Source organism: Ovis canadensis, chromosome 16, assembly GCF_042477335.2.
Source record: "Ovis canadensis isolate MfBH-ARS-UI-01 breed Bighorn chromosome 16, ARS-UI_OviCan_v2, whole genome shotgun sequence".
NCBI classification, from domain to species: Eukaryota; Metazoa; Chordata; class Mammalia; order Artiodactyla; family Bovidae; genus Ovis; species Ovis canadensis.
Window position 1 is genome coordinate 17,536,091 of NC_091260.1, and position 8,615 is coordinate 17,544,705.

The window sequence follows — 8,615 nt, forward strand, 5'->3', positions numbered from 1 at the left end:
TGCTTCTTTAGAACAGCCCAGCTGTGTGGAGTGCCGAGTATTTGCTGGAAGAAGGGCTGCAACGCTGGTTGCTTGATCCTCGCAGCTCACAGATGACAAAGCCCTGAGACTCAGTGGGCAGAGATGGCCTGCACAGTCCACACAGCCATTCCATGCTGGGGCAGGAACTCCACCCTGGGGGCTTAGGGCTTCCGAGTGACCTCCCCTACACCTCGGCTCTGAGATGGGGCCACAGGTGGGGCTCTCAGAGGGCAGGACAGGGTGCTCGGTCCTCGGTGAGCGTCACAGTCACCCAGTCCATGAGTCAAGCCAACAGGTGTGGGCGTTGCTGCGTCCCTGGGCTCCGGACCCTCTCACCCACTCCACCTGTGGACCCCCAGCTGCAATGAGTCTGCCCCAGCTCCTTGCCATGGCAGCAAGGCCGTGAGCAGATTCAGCCAGGCTGGGCTGTAGCTGCTGCAGAGCGCATCTCCTGATGAGACCCCTTCCCTGGAGAAACCCCTGACCTTGCCTTGAAGTCCCCAAATGGCTGCTTCAAGAAAATCCAGGCATTTCCCTCATGGCCCTGTTCTCTGACAGGTTCTTGCCTTCAGCACCTCTTGGAGGGACTCCACCCTGCACCCTCAGGAAGGGATGGCCCTGGGGGACTAGTGGCTGTCCTCTCTCAGCTTCCAACAAGGCTCACAGTCCCGGGCCCCTTCCTGGCTGAGTGACCCTGAGCCCTATTTGCAGACTGCCCACCTCAGAGACCGTAGGTAGGTGAGATGCCATATTATCAGGAAAACCACTATTTCCTGAGCACTCTGTGCCAGTCCTGTAGTCAGGCATCGGCTAGGCACCCTCTCATCAGCAGGATGGATGATCTGCTGATCTGCTTATCTCCCTAGACAGGCCTGGGGGCCCCTCACCACCGCCTACCATGGATGGCCATGCTTACACAGCCCTTGTGTACCTTATTTTTTAGGAGAGAAAATGAAGCAAATAAGGCAGATGGTTAAGGGTTAAACAGGAGTGAGGGGGTGCTTGACTGCAATAAGGTTTTCTGAACTTTGCCGAATGCTTGAGCTATTTTCTGATACAATCACACTAGCTTGGAAGGCAGGAGGAGGTCTGAGAAACTGGGTCAGGAGCTGGCCAAGCTCCTCATCATCCAGCTGTGATGGTGAAGACAGGAGGCTGTGACTCACTGAGAAATGCTGGGGTGTTCTGGATGTTTCTGAAACTCTGAAGTCCCCTCTCCCCTTGCCCACCTTCTGGCAAGGGTGTGCATGGGGTGAGCCCCTCAAATAGCAGGGTGAACCAGGGTGCCTGAGGGGTCACCCATCGCATTCCATCCTCAGACCCCAGAGCGCAGGGGGAATGCCGGGATCTGAAGCCTTTCCTGGAGCCCTTGTGATCCCACAACACCCCCGCCTCCCATGGCCATGGTGTGAACCTTTGAGCCCCCGGCCCACAGAGGCAGCGAGTCCCCAAGCTCTGGGCCTGGCGGAAAGCGCCTCGGCTGTAGAAGTGGGCTGACTCCAGCTTGTTGTGCTGTTGCTAAGATCTGTGCTGATCTGTCTGGACTTTGTGGGGTTTTTTCCTCTGGTTTCATGTTCTGACGGGAACTGTGCAGATCTGGAGCGAGTTCATAGCCGCCACAGCATTCCAGAGGGTGTGACGCCGCCCCGAGTTCCTCCTTGGCCCCAGACCCCGCGTCCACACCCTCCCCAGCTGCTGAGCGGAGGGACCGTCAGAAGAGCAGCTCAAACCAAGGCTGGAATATGATTTATACGATTCGATCCTCAATTGTCCTTTCCAGATGCTAACTTGCCTTCCAGTGAAAAGGAAGACATTTTAGGGTCAGTACTGAATTCTGCTTCTTGGTTCCCTTTTCAGGTATTTCAAACTCCATAAATTCTGTCCTAAAGTCTTGCCCCAGCCTCATATTCCACACTGCCTTGCGAGCCAGACCAGCCGTCCCCCAAATATCCTTGCACCTGGGGTTCACCTCTCCCCTCCTTCCTGTGTCCTCCTAGCTGGATGGGATCAGATCAGACAAGCTCTAGTTCCTTCCTCCCTCCTGCCTGCCTGTATCCCTTCTCCCTGCCCTCTTTCCCTCAGGAAACATGCATGCTCTCCCAGGGCTTTGTGTGTTCGAGAGACAGTTGTAAAATTGATTTATACATTTTATAAATAAAATTACCCTGTAATATAACTTCAGGTAGAGATGATGAGCACTTTGAAGAAAAATGCAGGCAGGAAAGAGATGAGGAGGTTGGGGTGTACGTGTGGGAGAGAGTTGGGGGCACTGAAGCTGGGGGTCGGGGCAGGCCCCAAGGAAGTGGTATTTGGGCAGAGACCTAGAGGGGAACACAGCAGCCTGAGAAAGACACACCTCAGGGGAGGGAAGGGCAGCCCACAGCCCGCGAGGGAGACAGCAAGGAGGCCCTGTGGCTCCGCGGTGAGAGGCACGGGAGCAGAGGCGGAGAGTGCGCCTTGGGGTCTGCGGGTTGCTGAGCTGCAGGAGGATCTGGGGTTTTCTTCCACAGGCCGAGAAGCTCCAGGGAGCGGAACCCAGAGACGCGGCAGCATCGGGGCTAGGCTTTAAAAGGCTCTCTGGCTGCCCATGGGTCAACGGTGGAAGCAGACGTCAGGCAGAAGGAGGCCCCCGCTGCATCCGGGCAGGACACGGGTCAGGCCTGAGGGGCTAGCGCTGGTGGCCCTCAGGAGAGGTGGTTGGCTTTCTCAGGGGCAACACTGCCTGAACCGCGCTGGCCAGGCCAGATAGCAGCCACTTGCATGAGCTGTCTTAATGACAGGAGGTCTTGGTAAGGAACGCAGAACTAACAAGGTACCACCAACAGGAGGGAATCGGCAAAGCTCGGAAGGAGACACCCGTTCATGGGTCCCACCAACCTCCCAGAACCCACCTCGCTGGGACCCATCTTGGCTTAACGATGCACGTGCCACCGGGAAGGACCCCGAGTCGGAGTGATCGGCCAGAGACAACTCAGAACTAAGCCCGTCACGTAGAACCCGAGACTGAGAGCCACGTGGCAGGGCAGGCCTCCTGGGGCCTCTCACCCTTCTTCTCCCCACCAAGGGGGCCCTTCCCAGTGAAGTCTCTTGCTTTGTCAGCACGTGTGTCTCCTCGGACGACGCACACTCTCAGGCCCTGGAAGGGCTCCTCCCTCCTGGAACAGTTTCGGAATACCTGTCGGAGGGACAGGGTGTGAGAGGGGGGCCAAGTCAAAAACAGCTCTGGGGCTGCAGGCAGAGCCGGGGCGGCAGGCAGAACCACTGCTGCTGCTGCTGGCGGGGGGGGGAGGGATGGGATGGGGAAGATGCAGGCGGAGTGTGTTTGTGGGGGCAAAATCAGGAGGTTAGTTTGGGTTCCAGACAGCTTGGAGCCTCGGGAGCCATAGAAATAAACAAACCCGCTCTGCGTTGGTCCTGAGGGCAGCGGAGGAGCCACTAGTGGGTTCCAGGCAGAATTCCAGAACATTCTAGATGTTATCTCCTCTGGGGAGCTTCCTGGTGCAAGTGGCCTCTGTCTTGTTAAGTTACTTCATTTTAGAATCTTGACTCAGTTTCTCTGATATTTTGTTTCACTCTAAAAGCTTTTACTGGGATTTCCTTGGCGGTCCAGTGGCTGAGACTCCACCGTCCCAATGCAGGGGGCCCAGGTTCCATCCCTGGTCAGGGAACTCTTAGTTACAATGCTGTACAATGTTACAACAATGCCTCAACTAAGGCTCGGTGCAGCCAAATAGGTAAATAAGTATTTTCAAAACTAAAACAAAAGCTTTTACCATGTGTTAGGCACTGTGCTGACCCTGACGCCAGTGCCGTGGCATGAATTAGGAGGTGCAGACCATTGACTGTGGCACTGTTTCTTAGAGGAAATAGGCACAGAGAGGGTGGTCGCTTGTCCAAGATCACACAGCTGGGATTCAGACTCAGGCAGCCTGGCTCCAGAGTCTGGGTGTGAAACCACTGCCCTCCATTACCTGACTCTTCTGTCACCACTTCCCCACCCCACTCCACCCCCCCACCCCACACACATGTCACTGTGCAGCTATGCACGTAGAGACACCTCCAGGAGAACCTGAGTGGAGGATTATTCTCCAGTCTGGGTTTATCTGCAGGCTCCTCTCTCTGTGTTTAATTCACTAGATAAATATTTATATGTGAAGGCCGAGGCTGGGGGCTGCTGAGAAGCAGAGACGTGGAGCCTGTATTTCCTGCCTGCACAGGGATGGAGGGAGGAGGGGAGCGAGGTGGGGGCCCAGGCCGGAAAATTTGCCTTGCGGAGGGCTCAGCCCCTGGAGAGAAGAGAGCCTGGACACGGCCCCATATGCCTGGGTTAGGGACAGGGGAGCATAGGCGTAGACAATGCCAGTTTTAGGGTAACCAGACAGCTTTCCCACCTGTCCCAGCCTCAGTTTCCACCTCGCTATAAAGGGAGCAGAGACACCCACCTCCTAGCACCATCACGAGGGTCCTATGAGGCCGTCCACAGCCCCAAACCGCCAGTGGCTGTCCTTTCTTTTCTAGCTCTGTGAAAACTGGCTACCGACACTCCACAAAGAGAACCAGAACTTGCACTTCCAAGCCTGGGTTCAATGTTCCATGTCTGTCTCGCACCGTTCTCTGAGAAGTTCCTTTCTCAGGGAGGCTAGACAGCGGCCAAATGTTGGGTGGTGGCTCTTGGCTTCCCAGTGCCCCCTGCCCGACACATGTCCCGCTGGGGCTGGTGCAGAGGACACAGGGCCACACGGATTCCCAGCTGTCTCTTGACACAGCAGATTCCAGGGCCTTATTTAGAACCTTTGCTGTTCGGGCAGGGGGGCGGGGGGAGCTGGCAAACTCCCCAACCACTCTCCTCTCACCTCTACTCCTACCCCAGGGTAAACAAGGGCTTGGGCTCTGGAGCCAGGCTGACTCCCCAGCTTTGAGCACAGCCTCACAACTCTAGTCCCAGGCCTTTCAGGAACCCTTACTGCCAATGTTGGCTGCTTCTGCCAGGGGCTCCTCAATTTAGTAGCCAGGATAGGGGGACTGGTGATCCAGAGAGGAAGAAAAGCAAGACCTTCTTTGGGAATAGAAGTGAAGATGCTTCATCTGTACCATCTACCAGTATCATTAAAATTAAGTACCATGCATCTTAATAAGCATATATGTGACATTGCATATTGCCTAGAAGAAAGACTAGAAGGAAAGACAATAGGGGGAGACAATTTCTGTCTTTGGATGGTAAGAGATTAGGAGCTATTCTTTTAATTAATTTTTATTGGAGTATAGTGGCTTTACAAATTTGTGCTAGTTTCTGCTATACAGCAAAGTGAATCAGCTATACATATACAAGATCCCCTCCTTTTTCAGCCATTTTTATTTATGTATTTATTTTTTCTATGTTTTCTAAAATTTTTCCATTGAAAATATATCATCATTAAAATCACAAGGAGAAAGCACCTTTTTAAAAAGATCAAATTGTTAAAAAGATGAAACCCAAAGATATAGTAAAAAGCTATAGAATATATTTTGAGAAGAGATGCAACAATATAACATTTAAAGCAAAGATAATATATATAATTAACTTATAAACCAGATGAGAACAGATTAAGATATATGACTAAAATAATATATGATATATGTGGTAGCAATAATATATTCTAAATGAGAAAATTATATGTGAGATAGAATAAAATACTATATCTCCTGTATATCTCCCAGTATAGTACATACTCAGGGCTCCCTATGGTTTACTTGTCTTTATCTCTTGCTGGACTCTGAGGCATTCAAGATTCAAGGTACAGTTTTACTTATCTTTCTGTTCCTCTGAGGGCATGGTACATAGTAGGTACTCAATAAATGTTCACAAATGAACAAATCAATATCTCCTTAAAAAAAAAAAAAGATACATATGGAAGCTCTAAGTGTACCAGGAACAAGTCAATAAAACACAGAAGGTTGTATGTTTTCAGACAGGATCCCCAGCGGCAGCTCCAATACTTGTGTCCCCATCTAAGTCCCCTTGTCCCGTTGGGCTGCTTGTGGGCCCTGTGTCTTGCCCATCAGTCTTGCAGATCCATAGACAAGGACTGTCTTTGCACAGCTCTGAAGCCGAGGCGCCCACGCAGCTTAGGCCTCTCTCAGGAGTCCAGCAGAAACAGATCAACAGTCAGAAGAAGGCAACAGACAAGAGGACGTTGGCTCTGTAAACGAGTTAAGGTAGGTCCTTGATTTCAGACAAAAAGGTATAAGGGCACCAAGGATGGATCCTTAAGGGCGGACCCAGCTCCCCCTCAAGATGCAGCTTCTTTCCCCACTGCTGCTTCTGCCCTGGGGACAAGAGGAACCCCAACCCAAGAACTTAGGGGAAGCACTGTTGGCTCAAAAAGGAAACATCAAGAATGAGAGGGGCCGGAAAGTGTCCTGTCTCCCTTCCTATGTCACGGAGTGGGTGACTTGTCTGTTTTCCCATCTCGACTGAGTTCCTCACACAGAGGGGTAAGGACTTCTCCAGCGTTGTGCAAGAGACTCTCAACAGTTGATTAAACTCAGATGATGCTGAATGAACTGCTCTGCCCCACTGTATTCACTGAAAGACCAAATGAATGAATGAATGGATAGAGACCATTTCTGCTGCATCTCCACCCCTGGGCCCCTTCCCTGAGGATATCAGAATGAGGAAGTCTTTGAACATGCATTTGAAAGTGTTCACTAGCTTCCAGTGTGTGCCTGGCACAGTTGTATCCCCCACACTCATGAAGCTCACTTGCTCTGTCCCAGCTACAAGTGAGATTTTTTAAATCCACTCTCCCTACACACATGCTGACTTGGGGGATATTTTTTCCTTTTAGAAGAAAGTAGATTCCACTCCTAGATAGATACCCAAGGGAAATGAAAACATATGTCTACGTAAAACTTGTTAAATGTGCACAGCAGCATCATCCATTATACTCCCCAAATGGAAACAACCCAGATGTCCATAAACCAATGAGCGAATAAAGTAAACGTGGCTTATCCATACCATGGAACATTATTATTTGGCCATAAAAAGCAATGAAGTACTAATACATCCTATAACATGGATGAGCCTGGGAAACCTTGTGCTACGTGAAAGAAGCCAGTCACAGAAGATCCCATATAATCCCATTTATAGTAGGAGTCCAGAGAGATGAATCTATAGAAACCGAAGTAGAATCGTGGTTGTCTAGTGAAGCGGATTCATGGTTCTTAGCAGTGGCCATGAAACGGGGCCATGAAAAGGGGTTCTTTTTGGGAGTGATAAAAATGTTCTGGAAGAGATTGTGGCAAGGCTGGAAAAATTCTGAATATACCCAAATCTGCTGAATTGTACATTTTAAATGGGCGAATTATACGTGTGAATTATATTTCAATAAAGCTGTTATAAAAGCAAAAAAAGAAAGAAAGCAGAGAATTTCCTCTTTCAAGCAGGCAAAGTGTTGTGGGGATGGATTTCACGGCCGAGTGGTCTGCTTTGGTTTAGGAGTGGAATTTTTCTCTTTCAACAGCTTTGAGTTCCTTCTTCAAGGCGTCTTTTCTCAAGGTTAGTGCTCAGAAGCTCTCTGCCTTCCACCACCACTCTGTCCCCAGGCCAGGCAACCCTGTCCGTGGCCCTTGACCTAGTTTGCTCCGCACCCCTCCCCAGCCTCCCCCTCCCCTGTGCCCACACTGCTCAGCTGCCACCAGCTCTCAAATGCCAGAGCTGCCACCTGGAGCCCTGACAACGCGGAGGCCCGCAGTGTTGTGATGTGTTTGGATGGAGAGTGAGTTTGGGGCCAGCGTTACCAAGCTCTGAGGGTGACTAATCCCATCTGTATTTTTGGTTTCAGCTGCCTGGACTGCTCATCTGGAGGACCTCAAACCTCTCAGCTGTTTCTGGAGAAGCTTGCCTCCCAGATGAGGCAGCGCGAGCTTAATTAAATCCGTTCTCCAGCCCACTCGGCGACCACTCACACGTGTATGTGCCCAGCAAGTATTTACTGAGCACCTACTATGTGCCAGACACTAATCTGGGGACACATCGATGACTAGACAGAAACTTGCTCCAACGGAACATCACAAAATAGTGTTTGTTTAAAAGAAAAAAAATCTAGATGGTGTTAGAAGTGCTGTTCAGATAAATAAGCCAGCATGAGGCTATGGTGGAACTTAGAAGTCACCACATCTAGTTGTGGGGGAGTGATAGCAAGCAGCTTCTCTGGGGAGAAGACGCCTGATAAAGAAGGGTGCCTGTGAAGACCTAGAAAAAGACCGGTCTAAGGAAAGCAGCCCTGATATTAAAAGACATTTGCTCCTTGGAAGAAAAGCCGTGACAGACCTAGACAGCGTATTACAAAGCAGAGCTATCACTTTGCCTACAAAGATCCACATAGTCAAAGCTATGGTTTTTCCAGTAGTCATGTATGGATGTGAGAGTTGGACCATAAAGAAGGCTGAGCACTGAAGAACTGATGCCTTCAAATTGTGGTGCTAGAGAAGATTCTTGAGAGTCCCTCGGATTGCTCGGAGATCAAACCAGTCAATCCTAAAGGAAGTCACCCCAGAATATTCATTGGAAGGACTGATCCTGAAGCTCCCATACTTTGGCCTCCTATTCAGTT

General features: G+C 50.7%; 1 long non-coding RNA gene across 1 annotated transcript; it reads right to left on the bottom strand.

Moving 5' to 3' along the window:
- Positions 1-1,745: 1,745 nt before the first annotated feature.
- LOC138421586 (uncharacterized) lies at positions 1,746-4,757 on the bottom strand. The gene is made up of 3 exons (XR_011249550.1): positions 4,464-4,757; positions 3,420-3,677; positions 1,746-3,196 (listed from the first exon to the last, which is right to left on the bottom strand). It is a non-coding gene; the product is annotated as an uncharacterized lncRNA (long non-coding RNA).
- Between the last annotated feature and the right edge of the window lie 3,858 nt (positions 4,758-8,615).